Genomic DNA, 25099 nt, shown 5'->3' on the forward strand with positions numbered 1-25099 from the left:
GAGTTTGTTGTCATTTTATTGTTTGTAGTTTTGATCTTCTTTTTCTTCTATAAGTCCCTTTAACGCTTCATATAATAATGGCTTGGTGATGATGAACTTCTTTAACTTTAACTTATCTGGGAAGCACTTTATCTGCTCTTCCACTCTAAATGATAGCTTTGCTGGATAGAGTAATCTTAGATGTAGCTCCCTGCCTTTCATGACTTTGAATGCTTCTTTCTAGCCCCTTCTTACCTGCAGGGTTTCTTTTGAGAAATCCACTGATAGTCTTATGGGAACTCCTTTGTAGATAACACTCTCCTTTCCTCTTGATACTTTTAAGATTCTCTCCTTATCTTGAATCTTGGGTAATGTAATTATGATGTGTCTTGGTGTGTTTCTTCTTGGATGCAACTTCTTTGGAACTCTCTGAGCATCTTGAACTTGCATGTCTAATTCCTTTGCCAGATTGGGAAAGTTCTCCTTCATTATGTTTTCAGATAAGTTTTCAATTTTTTGCTCTTCCTCTTCTCCTTCTGGCACCCCTATGGTTTGGATGTTGGAATGTTTAAAGTTGTCCCAGATGTTCTCAGCCTCTTCTCATTTTTTAAAAATTCTTATTTCTTCATTCCGTTCTGGTTGAATATTTATTTCTTCCTTTTGTTCCAAATTGTTGATTTGAGTCCTTGTTTCTTTCCCTTCATTATTGGTTCCCTGTATATTTTCCTTTATTTTACTTTGAATAGCCTTAATTTCTTCATTTTGTGACCAAACTCAATAATTTCTGTGAGCATCCTGATCACCAGTGTTTTGAACTCTGCATCTGATAAGCTATCTCCTTATCACTTAGTTCTTTTTCTGGAGTTTTGATCTTCCATTTGGGCTGTATTTCTTTGTCTCAATGCACCTGTTACACTGTAAGGGGAGGAACCTTAGGTGTTCACCAGGATGGAGCAACCCAGGTCTCTGTGTTGTAGAGCTGTATGTGGAAGAGGGGTCACAGAGGGAACAATGCCACTTGCTCGGTTCTTGCCCCACTTTCTGTCACTTCCCTTGCTTCCCACAAGCAGACTGTGTCATTTCAGCTGCTGATTCCCAGGTGGGTGGGCTTGTGTACATTCTAGGACCCTGTGGGTCTCTCCAATGGACTCACCTATGAGACTGGGGATTTCTCTGATAGCTGCAACCCCCACAGGTTTGTACATCCAGAGGTTTTGAGGCTTTAGTTTCTCCACGATGGAACCATGGGTTGCGTGGTCTGTCTTGCTTCCCATTTGTTCTTCCCAGCTTATCTGCCTTTGAATGTAGGAAATCCCTTCCACCAGCTGTGGCCTGGGTACAGGTCCTCTCCACCCTGGCTGCCCATCTTTGCCCTGCCTACTGGTCCGGATGAATGTTTTCTCCAACTCCTTGGTTGTCAGACTTCCATGCAGTCTGATTTTTCTGGCAGTTCTGGTTGTTTTTTTGTTGTTGTTTTTTTTTTTAATTGGTTGTTATTCTTTTGGCTGTGTGAGGAAGTGAAGTGTTTCTACCTATGCCTCTATCTTGGCTAGAACCTACAATTTTTAAATTGCTTTAAACCTTCTAAAAACTTGACTGTCCCAAAGAATTTAAACATTTCCCTCCTAACTGTAAGGCCTCAAAACACGGGGATCAGAAGAAAAGAAACCTGCAGTTTTGCGTAAGTGCAGCGGTAAGTCGTAGAGTGAATGAATGTGCCGAGGGGAAAGCGCTGCAGGAGGCGGGCTGCGCAGAAGAGCACGGGACACCCCTGGGCGCTCAGCTGTTCCCGTCCACTTGCTGCTGGCCTGTTGAAAGGCATGGAAAGGGCCTTGTGTTCAATGAAGCCAGGAAGTCAGCCACCTCAGGGGAACACATGGTGTGGAGTATACAAGGCATTTTCATTTTCTGAAGATACTCTGGCCTATCAGGAGACAGAAAAGAGAAAATTTAATGTAATGAATTAACTGCTTTCCATCAGATTGGACAGCAAAGGAACCGAGGACTCAGGAGAGCCTCTCCAACACCAAGACTGGACCTGGGCCCCACAGCGCAGAGATGTCCTGGAGCTCCCAGGGCTGCTGGGTTCCTCTGTGAACAAAAAGTGAAGCGAAAAGCTGAAAGGGATGAATGTTCTGCGCTTCTCCCTTTGTGTGTCCCTGCAGTGCTGGACTGTTGCCAAAGAGGAACGTGCAACTAGCTGGCAAGGAGCTCTGAGGCATAAAGGCCACAAAGAAGCATGTTTGAACATGCAGGTCCTTGGGGAATGTGTCTCAACAAACCCTTCATGGGGAATCTGCTGGAGAAAAAGCCAGACCACCAAACATGTCAAAGAGGTCAGCATAAGAGCCACTAGGGAGCACCGGACATCATTCATTGCAGAACTAAGACTAGGTGACGGTTGAAAGGGGATATACTGTGGCATATAATGGGTGCATGCTCTGACCACGTAGGTACATCTGTCAAAAATTGGGAGGCTGTAACATCTATATGAAAAGAATCTGTCAAAACAATGTTTATGTCAGAAGTGGGGGAAATTTCATTTTCGATCATACAGCTGCTGAGAAAAAAGACTAAGGACATTACATAAAGATACATATGGTAACCATTACAATACAAACCCTCCTAACTACCTAAATGTAAACAGGTAGGCGACTAGGACAGCAGGAAGCTAAACCGTGAGATAAGGAGTGTTACTGTGTAGGAGGAGGGAGGCACGGGACGGAAGAGGCAGAGCTTGACGCTGGACTTCCCTGAACCAACCTTTGTGTTGATCTAATTGGGGAATCCTGTAAATATTTGGCATGATTATAAAGCAAAATCATATTTAAAAGAAATGACTGAAGATTGAAAGTAAAATGAAACCAGTGGACTTAACTGTGCATCCAGTCACTGGTGTGTCCGCAGGAACTATTCCAAGTGACTTTGCAGCACAGTTATCTGAATATCCCTTAGTGGAATATACAGGGGAAAAAAGTTAGAAAAAAAAGTTAAAAATCCTCACCTTCTTTCAGTCGTCCTTACTGGTGGTAATAGAAAATGAGTAACTATTTTGGTGTCATGACCCTGGATTTTTGGCATGGAAGAATGAAGATATAAAGTAAAATAGATAAGGTTAAATCAACACCCTGTAGTCCTGGTTTGTGACCGCCAGTATCTGTATGAAATCCTAGTCTCTGTCCAGTGAAAAGTAAAGAAATAGTGACTCGTCCAGTCATTTAGGGAGCCCACCCAGTGGCCAGGTTGTGGGCCCTAGATACCCTTCTCTAGGGAAAGGAGCCAGGGAGCCCTTGACCCAGCCTGATTCGGGGTCTTGGGTGGGGTAGGGAATGTATCAGATGAGGCCCAGAACTTCGTGTCTCCCTGGAATCAAGGTTCAGGTCCAAAGACTTGGGAGTCCAGCTGAGTGAACTTCTGTTGGCCCTGCTCTTCGGGAAGACAGTCCTGAAGACAGTCCTGCAGCTAGCAAGAAGGTACCTTGCCATCCTGGCTGGCTGCTGGGTTACTCCCTTTTCTCTGTTTCCATCTCAAAATGTGCTCTCTAGAGTAGTCCGTGGGTGTTTAATGGCCTCTGCTTCGGGGCGGGGGGAAGCGCAATCCCTCCAGGAGCCAGGAGCCTCTGCTTGTCCTGGTTCACTTGGCATGAATTTGGGATGAGACTCGCTTTCATTTTAATGATCTTTCAGGGAGGTTTGGGAGAGGAGCACAGACCCCCTCATCCTCCTGTTGCTGGAGGCCAGTCACATTCACCAAAAGAATCTCATCAAATTGCTGACGGGCCAAACTGGCTGAGGTCAAGGAGGTATATTTGGGTGGAGTTTGTAAGACTGAGAATAGATGGATATTGTTGTAAACAAGCTTGCTAATGTGAACATTTGAACTCGAAAAACAAATCAGGATACTGTCTCATTTTATCAGGAAATCACATGGTGTTTAGGTAATGAAAGAAAATTAAGTGGGTGACAGATAAACTGTGGTCCACCCAGACAATGGAATGCTATGCAGCTCTAAAAATAAATCAGCTATCAAGGCAGGAAAGACATGGAGGAAACTTAAATGCATATTACTCAGTGAAAGAAGCCCATTTGAAAAGGCTACATACTGTTTGATTCCTACTATGTAACTACATAATGTTCTGGAAATGGCAAACGATGGTGACTTAAAAAAAAAGGAGTGGCTACAGGGAGGGGGTAGGGATGAATAGGCAGATTGCAGAGGTTTTAGGACTGAAAAAATACTCAGTATAATATTATAATGGTGGGTGCATGCTATTATACGGTTGTATAAACCTGCACAGTGCAAAACACCAAGGTGAACTCCAAGTAAAGTGTGCACTCTGGCTAATGCTGTGCCAGTGTAGGTTCATCACTTGTAACCGATTCCCCACTCTGGTGGGGAGCGTGGTCGTGGGGGAGGCTCCGCAAGTGTCCGTGCAGGGGAACAGAACGAGGAATGGAGACATTCCACAGCGGGAGCAAGCCGGGCCTGCTGGTGTCTGTCCCTGGTCTCAAAAGCTGGGTCTTTCTTGAGAGTGACTGTCATGGAGATGGAATTTTCTCAAAAACATTGCAGTCCCCAAAATGGTTTTGGTCTGATTTAAGGTCCTGTGAGGGCCCTAAAATTCAAAAAGAACTTGACATAGAAACAGGGACTGGCCTTTGTTTAGCTGATGCCACCTGAACACAATGTATCATCCCTGTGGGGTATGATGGGGGAGGGAGCCAAAACGCAAATTCTTTTTCTGAGGGCGAACACACACCTCAATAGCCAGGTCCAAGCTAGGTTTCCAGAATACTACTAGATTCAACTCGGAATCAGCAGAGCTGGAGGTAGGTGTCCACCCCAATCCTGTCCCCCTAATGCTGGCCCACTGGCTGTCCGGGGAAGAAAGTGACATGGAGTCAGTAGTGCTAAGCTGAGTTACAATGGAGTCTGTGTAGCCAAGCTGGCAAAACTGGTTCAGACCAAATGGGCCGAAGCAGGAGGAAAATATTGTATTTTACTTTAGCCTGAGAACTTACAAATCTGAACTTTTCAGCTGTGCGGCAATGCCTAGAGATACAGAAAATCCTCTAATTACCTTCTGGAGGGCTTAGAAAGAGTGTTCTTGTGCCCAGATGACCTCACATCTGGAATGTCATCATCTCGGACCAACCCAGAAACAAAGCATTTAGGACAAGCTCTTCTCAATAATGTGCTTTTTACCACAAGAACCCTCAGCTTTTTTCTTCAGACCACTGTGGGTGTTACCTGGTAGCATTTTTGATTTGCAAATTGTAAGACCTTTGAATGAAACTGTCATTCTTTTTGGTCCATTGAGGCATTTTACTTTATATATTATTTACTGTATATATTATATCCCTAGAAAAAGAATCCGGGGACTTTCCCTCCTGTGTGTTTTCGTCTTGCTTCCTCATGGTCCATGATGCCCACTGAGGTTGTCAGTACAATGAAACCAAACTGACAGGACAGAAGCAGGTAGTTCTGCCATTTTTCTAGCTCTTTGAGATGTACTTCAAATCTGGGGCTGATTACTCCACACTTGTTTAATCTGTCTGTGAGATTTACAATTTCACAGACAGATTAAATCAGTAATTTCAAGTTTACCAGCTCTGGTGGTCATCAGTAATTTCAAGTTTACCAATGTAACCATGCTTCATCATCACAGTTCAAAACAGACGGTGACTTTGGATCACAGCCTAATAAGAACCTGGCATTTGTCTCTCTTTTTGGTTTTGATACTGGTTGATGCTCTTGAGAGCATCAGCCAGTGCATTCATGCACACCAGTTGGGTGGCACAAAAAGATGGCGGAAAGAGAGATGGTCCTTTTTCGAGTTTAGAAAAGCCGCCTGCTTCATCTGTGCTTGATCGACACCAGCAAGGGATATGGAGGCAGCCCCTTAGGTCTGACCCCACACTGAGGTCTTGGTGGTCTGTCCCTGTGGTCCCTCCCGCAGCGCAGTGTGGAGTCTTCCTCCAGGTCACTCAGCTCAGCGGCAGCCCCGAAGGCTGCGCCTTTCTAGTGACTGCCACCACCGGGGGCCCCAGAGAGGCTGGGCTCCGAAGAGGTGGAGAACCAACCAGTTCTGTAGTTAACCAGGCATGAAGGGGGAGGCTTTTCTGTCCCGTCGGTGTCGGGGAGCCTCCAGTATCATGCTCTCACACCTCGTTAAGGTGCTTTGAGGCTCTGGGCCCAAACTGGGTGGCGTACCCTCCATCAACTAGGTGTTTAATATTCAGACACAGGGCCTCGTCTCATGCAAGAGAACACGTTTCCCTTCTCATGCTGAGTTGGACCCTCCCTGTGACATAGTCCAATCATCTGTATTCTCCTCCAGACCCAGCTATTCCTTTTACAAAGAGCCATTGGAAATTCGGCTTCCTATCGAAGTGTAAACTGCCCTTGGGAAGCTCACTCAAATGGTTTAAATAACTACAAGCCTTGTTGCAAGTATCATTAAGTAATCAAAGTGTTGGATAAGATAAGCCAAGTGATTGGAATGTTTGAACAAAGCTTGAAAGGGAGACCAATGAAAACACTCCTTTGTTGCTGGGATGGGGTGGGGTGGATGAGGACTCCACGGGACTGTTGGGGGCTCAGGTACGAGGGACCAGGCTCTGTTCTGCGCTCACACCAAGGGGAGGCAGACGGACCACATGGATTCAGCACCTCACGAGATAAGATTTTCTTAATTAACATGACTTAAAAAATAGACTTTGACAGTGATGGAGACTGAGCATTAAAAAAAAATCCCAGGCATTTGTGAGATGTGGGTTTGGAAGGTACCTGCTTTCTCTTGATTCAGGGAAGTGAGTTGGGGAAAAGCAGGATTGCAAAAGCCGTAAGATACAAATCAGCCAATGGTGACGTTGGCCTTATGACTTCAGGCATTGCCTGTTCCATTGAAGTCCATGTCTGAAGGCCTGGTCCCTGCATCAGTACCCAGTGAGTTATTTGGTTTTTAACCTAACTCTTATTTGTCAGCTTCTGCATTTTTTACCTTTAAATAAAGTGGTTGCTTTGCTTTGCTTGGCATTCGTGATATGTAAGGAGAAGAAAGGGCGGAAACACAGGTGATACTGGAGATGTGTGATTACCTGGCAGGATGGGGCTCTCGGCGTGGGGCGGGGCTGACGATTTCGTGCTTGTGCTGAGTTGGCTGTAAGTTGTTTATTCCATTTACTATCAGCTTTTACTTCCTGACAATCTCCAGCATGCTTGGGAACTCTCTTGATGTGAGAAGATCTCACTTTATAAATGGTTTCTAAATGCAGTGAGATTTTTATGCATACTCCATTTAACAATTAATAAGAATAAACATTTAAGTTAATCATTGATTTTGATTTTGCTGTTTCTATAATTTGCCCCCTATGGTTTTTTTTTTTTCAAGCCTTCAACATTTTCATAGGTTCTTGAAACACTCGGTAGGCCTGAAGATCTGCGCCACGGACCAGGACAATGGGGTGGTGATTGTCTTTGGGAGTGGGGGCTGGACGGGGCGGGGAATGGAACGAGGGGGTGAATGGGGGTAACTGTAACTTCACAACAATAAAAAAATTAAAAAAGGAAAGTCATTCAGACAGTCCCTAAGGAAAAGCCTCTCTATTATGTTGCTTTGCAGAATTTATTCTCTGTGGTTATCAAAGGGAATTCTCACCTGAGGCCCAAGAGGTGGGCTATGGAAGTGTAATTAACCCCTTTTCCTAGGGGACTAAATCAGAACTAAGAGGGCGGGGACATCTTGGGTCCCCGTCCTAGCCCAGAGCTCAGGCCCTCCTACCTAACCTCACCTTTCTGCCCCTCTGGACTCTCTCCACACCAAACATTTCCCATATCTGCCCCATTTTCCAAGTGCTGGCTTCTCAGGAGGTCAGAAGACCCAACACATGAAGTGAACTGAATGGGTGTTGATGTGTTAGTGTGAGACCTTTCCTGGAATGGCTGGGGTTTTCCAGAAGCCTCATGGTTCTTGGTATGTGACCCCACTCCCTTACTTCACTGTGCTGAGATGAGCCAGCTGGCCTGGGATAGAGGATGGTTCCCTTCTGGGCACAGGTCCCACTCAGTCACCACCCCAGACCTGAGCCCCATGCTCAAACCTACCCTGAGGCGGAGTTTCCAAAGACATGACTAAGACAGCCAGTGGACACACAGTGCCCTGGCAAATGCAGCCCATGGGGCCTCGGGTCCGTTTGGGTTGGGATAACATTCCAGCTCGGGTGAAAATGCATTTATCCAGCAGCCTTTAAGCCTGGGCCTTTCGTGAGGGCTGTGCAGCTTACCTGATTCTCGCATCGACCACACCCAGGGCACCACCACTATCTGCCTTTCCCCTGTGACCGCACAGTGCCTTGCCTGAAGTTGGTCAAGAGTAGAAAGTGGCGGGGCTGTGACTGGACACTGGCAATTGGACTTTAGAGCCTGGGGAGCCTCTGCACGAATAAAAGGTAAAGAGGAATGTGGCTCTTGGTAGAGAGGGAGAATTTGTTTCTTGATTTTCAAGTGAAAAGTATATACAACGGGCCACTCGTCCAGTGTTTGAGAGGAAGGTTTCATAGAAGACTCTTTGCCCAAGTGTGGGGAGGGCTAAAGGGGACCCGAGAGGGAGGGTGCAGGACTGTGGGCCAGCTGCATGGGGCTTTATAACCCTAGGCCATAAAGGGTAGGGGGAGTTGTCACTGGGGTCCAGAAAGATGGCAGCAGCTATGGATTTGGTAGAGGGGTAGACACCCTCTAGAGCCCCACATGTAGGCAGGTCGGGGAATAAATGCAAGCTCCTCTCATTTGCCTCCCACCCTCTGAGCTTCTGCCAGAGTCTCCTGTTGGCCAAGTGCAACCAGAGGCCAAGGGGAAGGAAACCTCGTGATACGGAAGTCAGCTGCGTCAGGCTTGGAGTAGGGTGGAGCGAGGAGAGCAGTGCTTGGAACGAAGAAGTGGAAGATATTCAGGACACAATCATCTGTGTGGAAACAGGTGGGGACATTCATATCTGTATCTCTACATATTTATTGCACGCTTATAGATGCATAACTTACGAGTATTTCTGGAATGATATGCACGCAAAAGAAACTGGTAGAAACTTCTGAGAAGTAGCCTACTTTCCATTATGTAGTTTTATCTACTGTTTGATCTTTACCTTGTGCACTTATTTTACATTTGATCCGTCCATCCAATAGAGGCATGCATGTGACCTAAGCTAGACCAATCATAGCACTCCCCCTCCCGGCCACAGTGATTTGTCAAAGGGTGGTTGTCACGTGACCCATACTCAGCCAATCAAGGCTTTCCTGAGCTTGTCAGCCCAGCCTGGAGCTGGGTCCTTTTCCTTTCCTATGGTTGAGGAGCCATCAGGATGTGGGTCTAGTTAAAAGTAGCTATTACTGATAATAGTAGTTAACAATTATATGATAACTTATATTCTGTTAAACACATAAGTTACTGATAAGACTCCATTTTTCATCCCCCAAAGGAAATTTGATTTAGTTCAACCTGTACATGCTGGACTCTCAGGGAGAGGGGTTCATGCAGGCACGTTCACCAGTGGGGTGGGAATTTGGGGGCTGTCTTAGAATGCTGCCTACCTTATGTACATTAACTTGACTCAGCTTCATAGCAACCCTGTAAAGTGTGTGTTATTGTTATCAACCTCTACTATAAATGTGACAAGTGAGGAAGAAGGAAGTTAAGTAACTTGTCCGACGTTGCACAGTGGGCTGCAGAGGCCACCAGTGTGCACCTGAGCACCCCTCTTCTGTGTGCCCCCGTGTGGAGCACCCTCCCTACAGTGGGGTGGGGGTGTGCAGAGGAGAGGCTGAGCAGCAGGGTCCTGGGGGTTAGGATCCTGGTCCTAAAGGCTGCACCACCCACCTCAGTTAGGCTGTCAAATTAGTTATACTCAGCAGTCAAGGTCCCTGCCATGCTTTTTCAAGGTCAAGGAGAATATCTGGTCTTTGCGATGATATAATTGGAATTTTGCATCTATACTTTTACCCATGTAGGTGGTCCCTCAAAAGATATATCCAAATTTTAATCTTGGAACCTATGAATGTGGCTTTGTTTGGACAAAGGGCCTCTGCAGGTGCCATTAAGTATCTTGATATAAAATCATCTTGGATTTATGGTGGGCCCTAAACCAAATGGCTGGTGTCCTTATAAGAGAAAGACAGAGGGAGATTTGAGACACAGACAGGAACACAGGGGGAAGGCCACGTGGAGATGGGGGCGGAGAGTGGCGTGGTGCAGCCACAAGCCGAGGAAACTGCTGGCAACCACCAGGAGCTGGAAGAGGCCAGGGCGGGTCCTAAACTTGAGCCTTTAGAGGAAGCGTGGCCTGGATGACGCCTTGATTTTGGACTTCTGGCTTCCAGAACTGTGAGAGAATAAATTATTATTTTAAGCCACCTTGAAGATTAATACACCCTATTTCTCTGAGTACAAAGCAGCATCAGAAATGGAGCACAGCTCTGGTTTGCTCCGGAGCAAGATCTAGACTTGGTTTTCTGTGTATCTGAAAGAAGAAAGCCCGTTAGGGATTCCAGAAGTGAGGAGGGAGGGTTTGAGGGCGGTGGAAGTGGAAGGGCAGGAAGGGAATCTTGGCTCATTTAAAAGATCAGAGAGATTTCTAGAATAGGAAGAAGATAGACTCTCTCCCAGTGAATTTCCAGTCTTCACAGACTTTCTGAGTTTCTGTGGCAGTCAGGGTTCGGAGATGAAAAAGCCATCCCGTTCACACAATGGAACACTACTCAGCCTTAAAAAAGAAGGCAATCTTACCTTTTGCAACACCATGGATGGACATGAAGACTATTAAACTGAATGTAATAAGCCACTCAAAGAAAGATAATACCATATGATTTCACTAATGTGTGGAATCTAATGAACACAATAAACCAGGGGGTAAAGGGGAGATAAATGGGTTTGGAAAGAGACATGACTCGGGGTGGTAAACACACAATACAATACAATACACAAATGATGTATTATAGCACTGTACACCTTAAACTTATATAAGTGTATTAAGCAATGTAACTCGAATAAATTAAAAAAAAAGAATTCTGACATGGCTTCCAAGATTCTGCCCCCTGCTGTATCCACCCTGGAGAGTCTCCTGCCCTTGAGTGCAGGTAGACCTGTGGGTGTAATGGGATAGTTCCACCTTTTTTTTATGCGGCATTACATAAGATACAGCAGTGGCAGACTAGAGAGAGATTTTTCTGCTGGCGTTGAAGAACTTAGCTGTCACCGTGAGAGGGCCAGGTGTCGAGGACACGTGGGTGGCCTGCCTCCGAGTGCTGAGAGTCACCTCCAGCTGACAGCCAGCAAAGAAATGAGAACCTCAGCTTTGTGACTGCAAGGAACTGAATTCTGCCAACAACCTGGATGACTTGGAAGTGAACCCTGAGCGTCAGATGAGATTGCAGCCTCAGCCCACACCTCTATGCGGTGTCTCTGCCACGGGCACAGAGGATTCACCTTGGGCGCCCGACCCACAGAAACTTGGAGATAATTAATGTGGACTGTTCTGAGCCACTGAGTTTGTGATAATTTGTTATGCAGCAGTTTCTGACCAAAGTTTCTCCCAAGTTGTAAATGAACAGACACCACTGAACTTGAGTCTTGATTTGATGTTTCTTATGACCCTATGTTAAAAATGGATGTGTATTTTTGGGTTGTATTTTTAGATGAATCCCACATTAGTTTACAAAAAGGTTGAAAGGTGAGCGAAAGTTTATTATTGTGTATCCATAAATGTGTCCTAAATGTCCTTGGCAGGCACCTGCTCACTGTCCTGTGTGTGGCCGGCAGCTTCCCCCAATAGCCCCTCACGGGTTTCATGCAGAGTATGTCCAGTGAGCTGTCTCTGCAAGAGCAGCTCTTCCCGGCAGCGAAGCTGCTTCCCTGCCATTCATCAACCACAACCACACCTTCCCCGGTGCGATCCTGATCTCAGTACTGGTGGGCGCTGCCCAGTCCTTGGGGGGCATGGCTGCCCCTTATATATCTATTATGTATTCTTTAGCGTTCTCTTTACTTCTTACCAGCCATTTCCTCATAGCCCAGTCCTGCTATAGTTACAGATTCCTGCATTAAACTTCCCTGTGGGACTTACAGTGTGGTTTCTCCCTTGCAACTGGACGCAGACACAGGTACTACCCCAGCAGCATGTGGGCACTGGGTGCTAAGCACTGAGTGGATAACCGCAGGGACCCGAGATGACACGGGCCTGTGTCCAAAGAGCAAACATGATGCCGTGTCAAGTGGACACAGCACAGGATGCTGAGGTGAGAGGCTGTCTCTAGACTTGGCTCTGCAGGTGAGTATGGGATTGGGGGATCACCCTGAAACTCAGTTCCCTCATCTGTGACCTGAAGGTAGTGGACTGCATGGCCTTGTGTTAATTAGGGTACAAGCTAAGCTGCTGTGACAAAGTGACTTAAAGAACACAGATGTTTACATTTTCAAATAAGTGTCCTTTCACGAGGGGTCCAAGGTGACAGGCTGCTCTGCTCCTCATGGTCATTCAGGGGCCCACGTTCTGTCCATGTTGTGGCTTCGCCATCACCTAGGGTATCACCCTCATCTGCATGGTCGCAGTCCACAGGAAGGTGGAGGTATGGAGGAGCCTTGCTCAATGCCTTATGGTGCAGACTCAGGAGTGGTGCCTGTCACCTCCATTCACATTCCAGTGAGGTGCATTTAGTCACACGACCTCACCAAAGTGCACAGGAGGCTGAGGTGTGGAGTCGTGCCCAGCCACAGCTGGTTGCATGGAAGAAGGGAGCGGATGTGGGGGATAACGACCAATGCCCGCCATGCCTGTTCCAGCTCTACCAGGCTTCTCCACATGTCAGCCCGGCTGCCGGCAGGTAAAGAAGGAAAATGGCCATGTCCACGGGAAATCTGGGCTTCACTCTTCTGCTTTTGCTTTTAGAGTCAAGATCCTTAGTGCTTGCAAAAATGTCTTTTAGTGCCGACAAGTGAGGGGGCAGCAGCTGGGACTAACGACACAGTCCTTGTGCATCTGCCGGGGACACAGATTTGTTTCTCCAACGTAGCAAGTGAGAAGCCATCTGGGGTTTGAGAAGTCTGAGCTAAGGTTTCCTGGATCTGTTTGCCTGTGAAGCAATAATGAAAAATGAAGAAAACAATAAATTTAAAGAACTCTTGTGTGTGAAGTAGGACAAAGGCTTGTGAGTTTTTATCCGGTTTACTCTGATGTAGGGCAGTGCTGTTTAAGGGTTTCAGGAGACTGAGGATTAAAATAAAGACCTGAAAATAATTTAACTCATCTGTAGTGCTTCTATGTGCCAGGTACTAGACCAAGCCTTAAAAATGACAATTCACCTAATTCTCACAAATATATTTTGAAATAAGGACTATTATACCCACTTTAGAGATATGAGAATGGTGGCAGGAGAAGGAGAAATAACTTGCCCCAAATCACACAGCTAGTAAGTAGTGGATCTAGGGTGTGAAGTCAGATCATTTGGCTCTGGAGCCTGTGCCTCTGTGTGTATATTGGTGTGTCCTCTCCTCTTCTTACGAGGAAACCCGTCATTGCATCTAGAACCCTACTCCAGGATGACCTCGTCTTAACTAATTATGTCTGTAGTGGCCGTGTTTCCAAACAAGGTCACCCTCAGACGTTCTGGGTGATGTGCACTTGGGGTGGCGGGACACTATTCGACTCACCGTACCTCCCTACCCAGATACTGCCATGTTTTCATAGCTAAAAATGTACTCATTGGGAGAAAAAAAAGACCAGTTTTTCTACTTATTTCAGGAGGGAGAAAAGATGGTAAAATGGTATTTTCAATTTTGTAAAGACTACACAGTGTGTGTTAAAGATACATGATGATGGTATTTATATTTACACTAATATTTGCCACCTCCGGTCCTCACAGAGGCATTAAGAAGATTAATGCCTTGCAAAACTTCTGTACTCTAGTGTTGCATTATTGTTATTATTATGATTACCCTGGCGTTCCCATTTTTGAGGGAGCTGCTATAATTATGGTTACTTGTATGGATGCATTAGATTTCACAAATGATTAAGCTACAAATCAGTCACTTGGAGTGTGCAATGGTTCTTTCAAGTTCCAGTAGCATAATGGCTGCACGTGTGTGTGCACTTATGGTTCCCACGTCATTCACGGAGAAATGGAGACCTGGGCAACTCAGACTTCCCCGTGTTCTTCCAGTGAGTTAGGGTTAGAAAATTCTTGAGCCCGGACCTCAGTTGCGACAACCTCCCTCTTTCAAGTCTTTTCATAGGAGTACAGTGCAGATTCGCGCTCAGCTCACATGCCCCACATTTTTTAGTGAGTGGGCTATCAACTAGCATTTGGTCAAGTTCACTTGGCAGAGGTGCAAGGCCAGGAAGGAGACTCTACTCTAACACCCACATGCTGCTCTCTGGAAGTGGAAAAAGAGCTGGGCGTGTGGAGGTGGGGCACTTCCTCCCTGGCTCCCCAGACGAAAGCGCTGGGACTTGTGCTGGGAGGCTGCTTCTGGAACAGGCTTGCTGACGTCAGGGCTGCTCTTGCCCCCATGTCTGCCTTGCGAACATTTCCTGGGGGCTGTGGGAAAGAAGGCCTCTGCCTTGAGCTGCTGCTCACACTGTCTCCTCCTGTTGAATGCATGACATGGTATGACATGGCTTTGCAGTTTAAAGGTGGCAAATGCCAATTTAAAAATATATATTTATTTATTTTTAGAGAGAGGGGAAGGGAAGGAGAAAGAGAGGAAGAGAAACATCGATGTGTGAGAGAAACACTGATCAGTTGTCTCTCGCACGCCCCCAACTGGGGACCTGGCCAGCAACCCAGGCCTGTGCCCTGATTGGGAATCGAACCAGCAACCTTTCAGTTGGCAGGCCAGTACTCAGTCCACTGAGCCACACACACCAGGGTGAGAAATGCCAATTTATTTTAAACTTGAAAGGTGTTTTTGAAAAATGTTTAATTGAGTTTATTGGTGTGACACTGGTTAATAAAATGATGTTGGTTTCAGGTGTATAATTTTATAACACATCATCTGTATACTGTGTGTTCACCACCCAAAGTCAAGTCTCTTTCCATCACCATTTATCCTCCCTTTACCCTCTCCTACCTCCCCCCGCTCCGAGCCCCCTCCCCTCTGGTAGTCATCATACTGTCCTTTGTCTATGAGGGGTTTTTTAAACCCTTTACTTTTTTCACCCAGTCTTCCCAGCCCCTCTGACACCTGTCAGTCTGTTCTCTGTATCTATGAGTCTGTTTCTATTTTGTCAGCTTATTTTGGTCATTGGATTCTGCATATAAGTGAAATCATATGGCATTTGTCTTTCTCTGACTGGTTCATTTCACTCAGCCTAATGCTCTCCAGGTCCATCCATGCTGTCACAAAAGGTAAGATGTCCTTCTTTTTCACAGAGAGCAGTGTCCCACTGTGTAAATGCCAACTTTTGAAGGGAATGTGAAGGGAAAAAAAAATCCATGCTTGAGTGTGGGAGGTGCTAAACATAGGAACATCTCAGCTTCCAGAAGAGCAGCTAAATGAACAAATGTGGTCATTGGCACATAAACAAATGTGGCCACTCTGTTGGGAGTCTTCCTTCGCTTGTCCCCTGGAGCTACAGAATACACAGATCCAGGATGATGGATTTTTTTACTAATTCAAAAAACATTTTTTTAACCCAGTCTATGGTCAGGGTGGTTGATGCAGCAGCCAGATATCTGAGACACTGGAAGTCGCTGGAGACAAACCCTCCCGGGAATGGAGATGAAGGCCATTGTGAGAACCCCATCTTCCGTTCCGGAAAACTGCTGAGGTCCCCTGGGAGCCATAGCCTCCAGCATCCTATTTTGGTTGCTGAATTAATCCACACTTTGGAAAAAAGGCCGAGTGTGCCCTAAGTGGGTGGAGGGCAGTGGGTTTGTGTGGGACAGGCGGTGTGGGCCCAGGCCTCCAGAAACGCTCGCCCCGCCCTCCAGGCACAGCGGTAAATGTGAGACTTGTGTTGACCCTGTCCCAAGACCCCTGCACTGAGTGTGGTCCAAGGACCAACAGCGTGGGAGCTTGTGAGACATGCAGCATCTTGGGCCCCAGCCCAGATCTCTTGAATCAGAAACGCCTTTCCACAGGCCCCCAGGGGGTTCATGTGTGAGAGTCAAAGACTAGGTTGGGGGGCATGCCCTAGGTAGCGTGGCCACAGCGGGGACTGACAAATCCCCTCCGACCTCAGACTTCCCTCCATCTTTTGGAGAAGCTGGAGAACCCTGCTCTCTGACCACTGATCTTTCAAGAGGATCTTTTTTGTCTCATCCAATTTGACCAAAAGGTTGGGGTATTATGTGTCCTCACGTATAAACAGTCCTCACGTGTTTGTGCCCAGATCTTCTGTTTCTTCCCCAAACAGCAGAGCTCCTATGAACCACTGTGTATCAGGCCTGGGTATGGTCAGAACTGTGAAGAGTCTGACATCCTTTCTGCCTCTAGGCTCACAAGGTAGCCTGGTCTGTCAGTACCATGGGTGCTCCCAAATGACACAGGACTCCTGGGTCTGGGACAGAGGACTCTATTACTCATAGCACAGCAAGCAGCATGAGCTTTGCTTTTAAAATGTGGTCTATTAATAGAAAATTTGAGGTATAGGAAGGCCAATGGGTCAGAGAGGTGGTTATTCACAGTTCCCAAGGGGTGGGGCGCATGCCACATCACATGGACCGCACAGGGAAGCACCAGGGTCGGTCAGGGCAGAGAGAGCCACAGGAAAGTGTAACAAGAGCTTTGTGTGTGTGTGTGTGTGTGTGTGGTTTCCATGGAAAGGAACAAGGTGCAGTAAGCAGGTTTCGGATTGGCTGCTTTGGGGCTCCGGCCACAGGGGTGTCCCTAGCCATCTGGTACCTGGCCCTGGGAGACTAGGGCAGACAGATAGTGGCCTGGAGTGTGGGACCCCCATAAAAGAGGTATCTGGGGAGTCAGTTCTGGGTTGGTTGGTTTGTATTTGAAAAGCACACTCGTAGGAGAGACATTTATTATGTCTAGGAATTGGCCAGCCCTGGAGAGGTGGTCCATCCAGGGTTAGCAAGCCTGCAGATGTCACAGCATCAGAATCCTAAAAACACAACGCATGGTGAATAGAAGCTCAGTGATTGCATTGGTTCTCACATCCCCAGGTCCCACGGGGCTGACATGGAGGGCTCAGGGGAGGCTGCCAAGCAGGGGTTTGCACCACAGTGGGGAGCCTTGAGTTCAGCGGTCACACATGTTTCTAATGGGCAGTCAGCAAACACGCCCGGCCTCTGTCCCAGACACTCTCTGCCTTCTACTGGACAGTAGCCACTCTCCCCACAGAGGGACACAGCTGCTGTGACCTTCCCTCAGAGCTACCTGGACGGGTTTCAAGCCAACCAGCCCACCTCTGGCTTTAAAGGTGAAGAAGCCGAGACTCAGAGCAATGCACAGGGTCGCCGAGAACCTTCAGGAGTGCAGGGTACCAGGTGCAAGGGGAACGGGAGAGTAAGTGCTAGGAGCCCTGTGTTTTGTTCTGGTGGTGAACGGACACAGAACGAAATTTTGCTCAACATTCGTACAGTTCTGAAAAAAACTTGGTTGCTGAAAATGTTTTGTCTCCTAACTCAGCAATTCTTGGATGCTGCTTAGGGGGCCTGGGGCCTCTTTTCTTCTGGAAATACAGGAGTCATTGGGAGCGAGGGGCAGGGATGGCCAGCGTGCCAGCTGCCGGGGCCGCACAGCCACAGGCCCGTCCTGCAGTCAGCAGTCTCCTGTGGAAACCGGTGCTGCCTCCCAACGCCAGCCGTCCACACCAGCAGAGGCTTAGCAGCTCCTCCTAAGGGTTTCAGTTCAGCCTGAAGTCAGTCGAAGTTTTGTATTGTCAGTGTCTCCTTGCTTGCTTTTGCTGCTAATTCTGTAAACTGTACATGGGCAATCTGAGGTTTTTTCCCCTCTGATAAGATTTGAAACTGATGCTTTACATTGCCTTTCATAAATTACTGAAAAATAAGTTCTAGAAGTCCCTGCTCACAGAGGTCAGCTGGTCTCAGAGTCAAAAGCACAGGTTTTAGAGAGAGCCGGATGTGAATCCAGGCTGCTGCATGAATCCACAGTTCAATTCTCTGAGTGTCAGGCCCTGCGTCCATAAAAGGAAGAATAGAACGCTTGCCCACAGGGCCCCGCGAGGACAGACAAGAGAGTGTGGGCGGGGCGGAACTTACCACACAGTGCTGGCTGGTTAGCAGTAGCCATGTTCTCACCCCAGCTTCCACGTCCAACATTGTGTCCACATCACTGGTCGCCTGACTTCACATCAATCTTTCTGCCTCAGCCTGGCAGCCCTGACCTTCCCACAGGCTGCCCTGAGACTCACCACCCCTGCCTGGGGGAAATGTTCTCTTGTGTCTCTGCACGTCCGGACACTCTGTTCTCTGCGGTTCCGCTGAAATGCCACATCCACCGGGAGCCTGGCTCCTCAGAGCCCCAGCAGACTGCTTGTTCTTGGTGCAGGCTGTCCCGCGGGGACCTGGAGCTTGGGGTGCAGGACTCGTCCACGATACTGGCATTCCTGGAGTGCCAGGTGTTAGAAATGGGAGGGAAGCAGAGGCGGGAGGAACCAGATGATCTGACCCAAGTGCCTTTATTCGATGCAGCCCCGAGGGGAGGCAGGAATGGGGTTTTTGAAACAAGCACAGAGTTTGTGAGGGAATAGGGGAGGGGTTAGTCTTGTTTTTCCAGGCAGATGCCTCAGGGTTTCAGGATGTGAACTGGGACAATGGGTCAGGTAAAGGTCCCGGCTGTTCCCAGGTACAGGAGGGTTGGTATGCCCACTGGCCATGGTGGCTGGGGCCAGAAGTCTATTGTGTGTGGTGGGAGAGAGTTTCGATGGGGCCTGGGGCTATCAAGCGAGTCAGAACAACTGAGTCATTGAGTCATGGGCAGTCCAGTGGGTTGGAAAACTGGCCTGACTGGGTCGTGAGCAGTCTGGTGGGCTGGGACACTGGCCCAACCCTTTCACCAAGCATACAGAAGTGGGTGTCCCCCACGCCTATTAGGACAGCCCTAGTGAAAAAAGCAAAAGTAGCCAGTGTTAGTGTGGATGTGAGGAAATTGGAACCCTTGGGCACGGCTGGTAGGAGTGGAAAGTGGTGTAGCCACTGTGGCAAACAATTCCATCAGTATTACTGTATGACCCAGCAGTCCCTCTCCTGGGTATATACACAGAAGACTTAAATGCAGGATCTGAAAGAGATACTTGTACACTCCATTCTTTTCAGTATTATCCACAATAGACAACAGGTGGAAGCAACCCAAGCGTCCATCAGAAGATGGTCTGCCATCTGCCAAACGAAATGTGGTCTGCCCACACAATGCGGAATGTTATTTGGCCTGAAAAAGGGCATTCTGACACCTGCTACAACATGGATGAAGCTTGAGGACATTATGCTTAGTGAAAGAGACCAGTCATAAAAAGACAAACACTATATGATTCCACTCACAAAGGTAGTTCGAGGCGTCGGTTCACAGAAACAGACAGTGGAATGGGGGCTGCCAGGGGCCGGGAGACGTGCGGAGTTCGTGAGTAACGGGCACAGGATTTCATCCAGGGAGGACGGACAAGCTCCGGAGACGGATGACGGTGACGGCTGCACAACCACGTGCGTGGACTCAATGCCGTGGCACAAACCGTGCACTCGTGAGTGGCCAAATGGTAAATTTTATGTTATACATATTTTACCACAATTAAAAAGAAAAACCAAACCAAACCAAAAATTCCCTAAAAGACTAATCTTTTGGATTGCTTGTTATTCCCTTCTGTTATTCTCCTCAGGCCTTTCCGGTTCATTGCAGACTTACTCCAGAGGTGGGGGTAGGGGACAGGTAGGGAAGTAGGTGTCACTTTACAAACTTTTGATAACATTAATATTGCATACATTTCTTTCCCATGTATTCTTGGGATTTTTAAGTGGTATATGGGAGTCCTTGGAATGGGAGATTAGATTTTTGGGGGTTGAGGACCCTGACCCAAATGGGCTTGAGTGCCAGGGACCTCACAGGGCATGAAAGCGAAGTGGGGGGACCAGGGGGTCAGGATCCTGTGAGCAGAGAATGGGATGTGGCAGTGGGTTGAATAGTTCCCCTCAAAATTATGTCCACGTGGAACCTGTGACTGTGACCTTATTTGGAAATAGGGGTTTTGCAGATGTAATTCGTGAAGGACCTCTATTTCAAATCATGTCCTTACAAGAAGAGGAGAGGAAACAGAGAGACACACGCGATGGGGAGAAGTCCAGACGAAGATGGAGGCGGAGGCCAGAGTGGAGCGGCCACAAGCCCGGGACTACCTGGAGTCCCCAGGAGCTGGCAGGGGCAGGGTGGCTCCTTCCCTGGAGCTTTCAGGGGGAGCGCAGCTCTGCTGGCCCCCGGATTTTGGATTTCTGGCCGCCACACTGTAAAAGAATAAATTCCTGCTGTTTTAAGCCCTGCCTCCAAGACTGTGGTCATTTGCTAGGGTGGGCCTAGGAGCCTAACACAGGCAAGTTGGGCAGAGGGACGGGTCCGGGGCTAGGACCTGGGACACCAGGAAGACCAGAAGAAGGGGAGGGAGTTAGTCAGGTCTCTCTGTGTTGCAGGGTCAGGAACCCGGGCCCAGCCCATTGTGCAGCTCAGAGAATTTACTGGTTCCTGGTCCAAACTGATCCGCAGATGTCAGTTTCAGAAGTGGCTGGATCTTGTCATTCAGCAAAGTCATCTAGAACCTTCCTTTCTCCATGTCTTGGCTCATCTTGAGATTCTGGTAAGCTCTGGGGCCACTCTGTAGCCTGGCTTTGGGGACCTGCCCATCCAGGGCAATCACAGCTGGAGGGAGGTGGAGCCTTTTGAGTGGCCAGACCTGGGTCCCACTCACACCCTTGAAGGGACACAAGGATGAGGTCCTTCCTAAGGAAAACTAGGATGCTGTTATTAAGAGAACCAGACAGAAATAAGGACAGGCAAAAGTACCAGAAGGATGTGACGAGGAGGCACTCCACATCTCTGCCGTTTGTCCCCCACCACCACAATGGCAGTCCCCCCACGCCAGAGTGACGGCAGTGAGTTTCGTTTTGAATGCTCAGTGTGGTGGGATTCAGCAGGATGACCCAGCTGTGGAAAAGCAACATTCTAGACGTGTTGTCTGCTGCTGACTTTGGGGGTCCACCAGGAAGGACCCTGCCCTGACCAGTGCCCTGACTTGGGAGTCCCTGTGCTGCCCACTCGAGGACAATTTAATGAGCTACCTGTCCTCTCAGAGAGTACATCCAGGTGGTAGCAGTGATTATTCATATGTTAATATTTACTAAGTGAATCTGACTGTGGGGATACAGTAGTCAGAGCAAAATCATATTGCACCAAAAAAACCGCATCTTTTTTACCTTCCAAGGAAAGATCTTACTCAGGGGCCAGGACAAACCCTGGGCCAACTCCCGCAGACACCACAGCTGCTGAGCTTCTGCCACAGGGTTTTAAGCTTGCGGATCCCAGGGGATAAACCGCAGGATTATGTCTAGGGGATAAGAGCATCAGCGCCCTGGGTCACCCGGCTGGAAATAGGCTCTAAATTGGGGGCGCTGGGGTGAGGGTGGACTGAAGCAAGCAGAATGAACAGAGTTGTGGGGGTGCTTTTTTCTATTTGGGGAGGTATCTCAGCAGATCTCAGCTACCAAATAGGCAGCCTCCAGCATTTCTCCCATGGCAGGCATGGGTGCTGGTGGTGTCTAGTAACTCCCTCTGCTGGGAGACAGGGAAGAAGTGTGAAGAAATAACAGGAGAAGATGAGAAAAAGGAAGACAAGTTGGGGGGAGGAGAGAAAACATAAACAACCAGGCAGATCCCGTGAGAGGCTTACAATGGATGCCAGACACCATCCTCAAGGCTTCGTGGGCACAGAGATACCTCTGGACAAGCTCATGATGTGAAACTTACAAGGTCCTTCTTCTTATGGATACGGACGCCGAGGCACAGAGGCAGTGTACAGCCGTCCTGAGAGCACTCATAAATGTTCGCTGAAACGCAGTGTGTTCACAGACACGGAGTTCTAAAGCCACACAGGGAGTCTGGATGCTCCACCCACAATACTTGCTAAGCATGTCCTGTGATTCCAAAATCCACTGGCCCTCAGGGCTATAAGGCGTACTGTCCCTCCGTGACGCTCACAGCCTAGGAAGGGGAAACACAGATGCAAATTATTGTAGTGCTGTTGTCCAGGCGCAGACACTGAAATATTGGGAGGAAAAAGAGGGCCTGCAATTTCCCATCAGAGGCCTAAACTTTGGAAGAGTTCTGAGTGCAGGAGCTTTACTTCCATGGGAGGAAGTGAGGGATATGGAGTTAGATGGCAGGGTCTACTGAATGCCAACACAGGGGGTGTGACCCTGTCCCCCAGCATGGCAGCCGTTAAGAGGTTTCAAGATGGGGCCTGGCTGTTGTGGCTCAGTGGATTGAGTGCTGGCCTGTGAACCGAAGGGTCACCAGTTCAATTCCTAACTAGGGCACAGGCCTCAGTTTTGGGCCAGGTCCCCAGCAGGGGGTGCATGAGGGGCAACCACACATTGACCTTTCTCTTCCTCTTTTTCTCCCTCATTTCCCTTCTAAAAAAAAAAATAAATATATAAAATCTTTAAAAAAAGAGGTTTTGCTCTGGCTGGTGTAGCTCAGTGGATTGAGCGTAGGCTGCAAACCAAAGTGTTGCAGGTTCGATTCCCAGTCAGGCCACATGCCTGGGTTGCAGGCCAGGGCCGCCAGCAACTGCACATTGATGTTTCTCTCTCTCCCTCTCCTTCTCCCTCCCTTCTCTCTCTAAAAATAAATAAATAAAATCTTTAAAAAAAAAGAGGTTTCAAGATGGGAATGTGTTAGGTCTTTTTCATTGCAAATAACGGAAACCAATTTCAAACCAGTTTAGACAGGAAAATGAACATGGTAGGAGGACTCTGGGGAAGCGGCTCCAGTGACCTCAGGACTGGCAGGGGGCTTTGGAGTGGAGCCAGGAATCCCCCTTCTGTTCTGACTCGGATCTAGGCTTCTCCGTTCTTGCCACAATTCCTCCCACTGCAGGTGGGCATTCTCCATGTGGCAGGGACCCTCTGGGGGGCAGGGTACCATGGGACAGATACCTCCACACGGCAGGCTGCCACGAGAGGGTACACCGGGTGTGATGGTGCTGACTGACACTGCAGTTTAAAGATCCCTGAAGAACAGAGAGGAATTCTTTCCCAGATTCAGAATGAAAAGACTTAGGGAAGGACTTTGGTCTAGTTTCAGTCACATGACCAATGCTGGACCAATCACTGTGGCCAGGGGCAAAGAGTACTTTGCATAGGCAGGCATGAGTCATGTGACTACCATGTGACCTGGGTCACGTGATGGGCAAAGTGGGGGAAGGTGAGCACGCTGTAATTGGCAGCTGTCTCCCAGCTGGGAGACTGGAGCAAAGGAAAGAGAGATACTGGTGGATAAACAACAGATGTTCACAGGCAGGGCAGGGATCAGGTTGGCCTTAGAGGTTACTGGGCAGGCTGCCGGGAAAGCTGACTCTGCTGCTCCGAGAGCCTGCGTGAACTGAGGAGAAACAGCTCTCAACTTTGTTAAACACAAGCTTACCTTCCTCACCCCCGTATGAGACTAACAACCAAAGTTAAGTTTTAAAATGTTATTCGAAATTCAAATTAGATTAAGTGTTGGGAAGAGAAAACAAGCGAGCAAGCTCTGCTTTGCTTCCAGACCCCACGCGCCTTCAGCAGTCCACACTCTCCTGCTGGGAGAGAAAAGACAGGAACTTGAAGAAGTGAGCAGTTGTGCTGGTGAGAAGGAAACGGTCCTAGGGTTTAGACCGGTGCTTATCTCCCTGTAACTGGCTCAGGACCCCCCTGGGGATCCTGTCAAATGCAGATGCTGATTCAGGAGGTCTGGGGTGGGGCCTGAGATTCTGCCTTTCCAAAAGCTCCCAGGTGAGGGGCCCCACACCTTGCTGGGAGCCTGAGGACTGAAGAGTGTAGAGTCACAGGACTGAAGAGAGTTGGATGGAGCTCCGAGCTGGCAGTAACGGAAGCCAGCAAGATGGCCAGCTCATGGTTCACCTGAGACAGGCGGAGATGGGAGTGCGGGAGCCAGGCAGATGGATGGACTTAATTGGAGACTGTGCCAGTTTGAGCTCTCTCAGTCACTCAGACCGCTCCACCCCGCACCCCCCGCCCCCCACCCTCACCACCCCCGACACATGGAGAACTTCTGGAGAGCCAGCAGGGAAGGAAGGTCATCTACTCTCTTGGATTACAGCCTCAATGAGGCCCCCCTTCGTTGCCTGTGGGGGATGAAAGAAGGAGGGGCAGAGCAGCCGGAGCTTCTAGCTGTCGGCTCTTCCTGGCAGCAAGGAGGAGTACCCCGATACTGCTGTGGAGGGTGAATAGTGACCCCCAGAGTTGTCAGACTTTAATCCCTGGAACTTATGAATGTGACTGTATATGGCAAAGTCTTTGCAGATGCAATTAAGTTAAGGATCTTGAGAAGAGGAGATTATCCTGGATTACCCAGGTGGGCTCTGAATTCCATCACGTGTATTCTTGTAAAAGGGAAATGGAGATTTGACACAGAGGAGGAGAAGGTGATGTAACAATGGAGGCAGACATCCGAGTGATGTAGCCAAAAGCCAAGGAATACAGGCAGCCACCCAAAGCTGGAGGAGGCAAGCGGCAGGTGGGTCTCCCCCAGAGCCTCTGGAGGGGGTGTGGCCGTCTGACACTTCATTTCAGAGGGCTGGCCTCCAGAACCTGCGAGAGACTCTGTCGTTGTTGGTTTAAACCACCCAGTCTGTGGTACTTTGTTATGGCGGCCACAGGAAAAAAAATGCGGGGGAGGGGGTCAACCCCTTCTTTGCTGGCCCTCCACCACCTGCCACAGCCAGCGCCCCGGGGGTGACCCTCTCTTCCTCCTTGGCACCCACCACAGCCCCCTGTGCTGTGCCTGAAAATGGGTGACCACCGTGAGCACACCGAGGAGAGGGTGGGAGTTAGACAAAGGAAACATGATAATCAGGGGGCTTTAGAAACACTTTGCTCTTCAAAGGAGGCGCCTAGAAACTCCA

The 25099-nt window shown here is 48.4% G+C and overlaps 1 pseudogene; it reads right to left on the minus strand.

The window, feature by feature from the left end:
* Positions 1-5340: 5340 nt before the first annotated feature.
* Positions 5341-8277, minus strand: LOC123824559 (annotated as a pseudogene).
* Between the last annotated feature and the right edge of the window lie 16822 nt (positions 8278-25099).

Source organism: Phyllostomus hastatus, unplaced genomic scaffold (assembly GCF_019186645.2).
Source record: "Phyllostomus hastatus isolate PE091 unplaced genomic scaffold, TTU_PhHast_1.1 phas_contig_58, whole genome shotgun sequence".
NCBI lineage: Eukaryota > Metazoa > Chordata > Mammalia > Chiroptera > Phyllostomidae > Phyllostomus > Phyllostomus hastatus.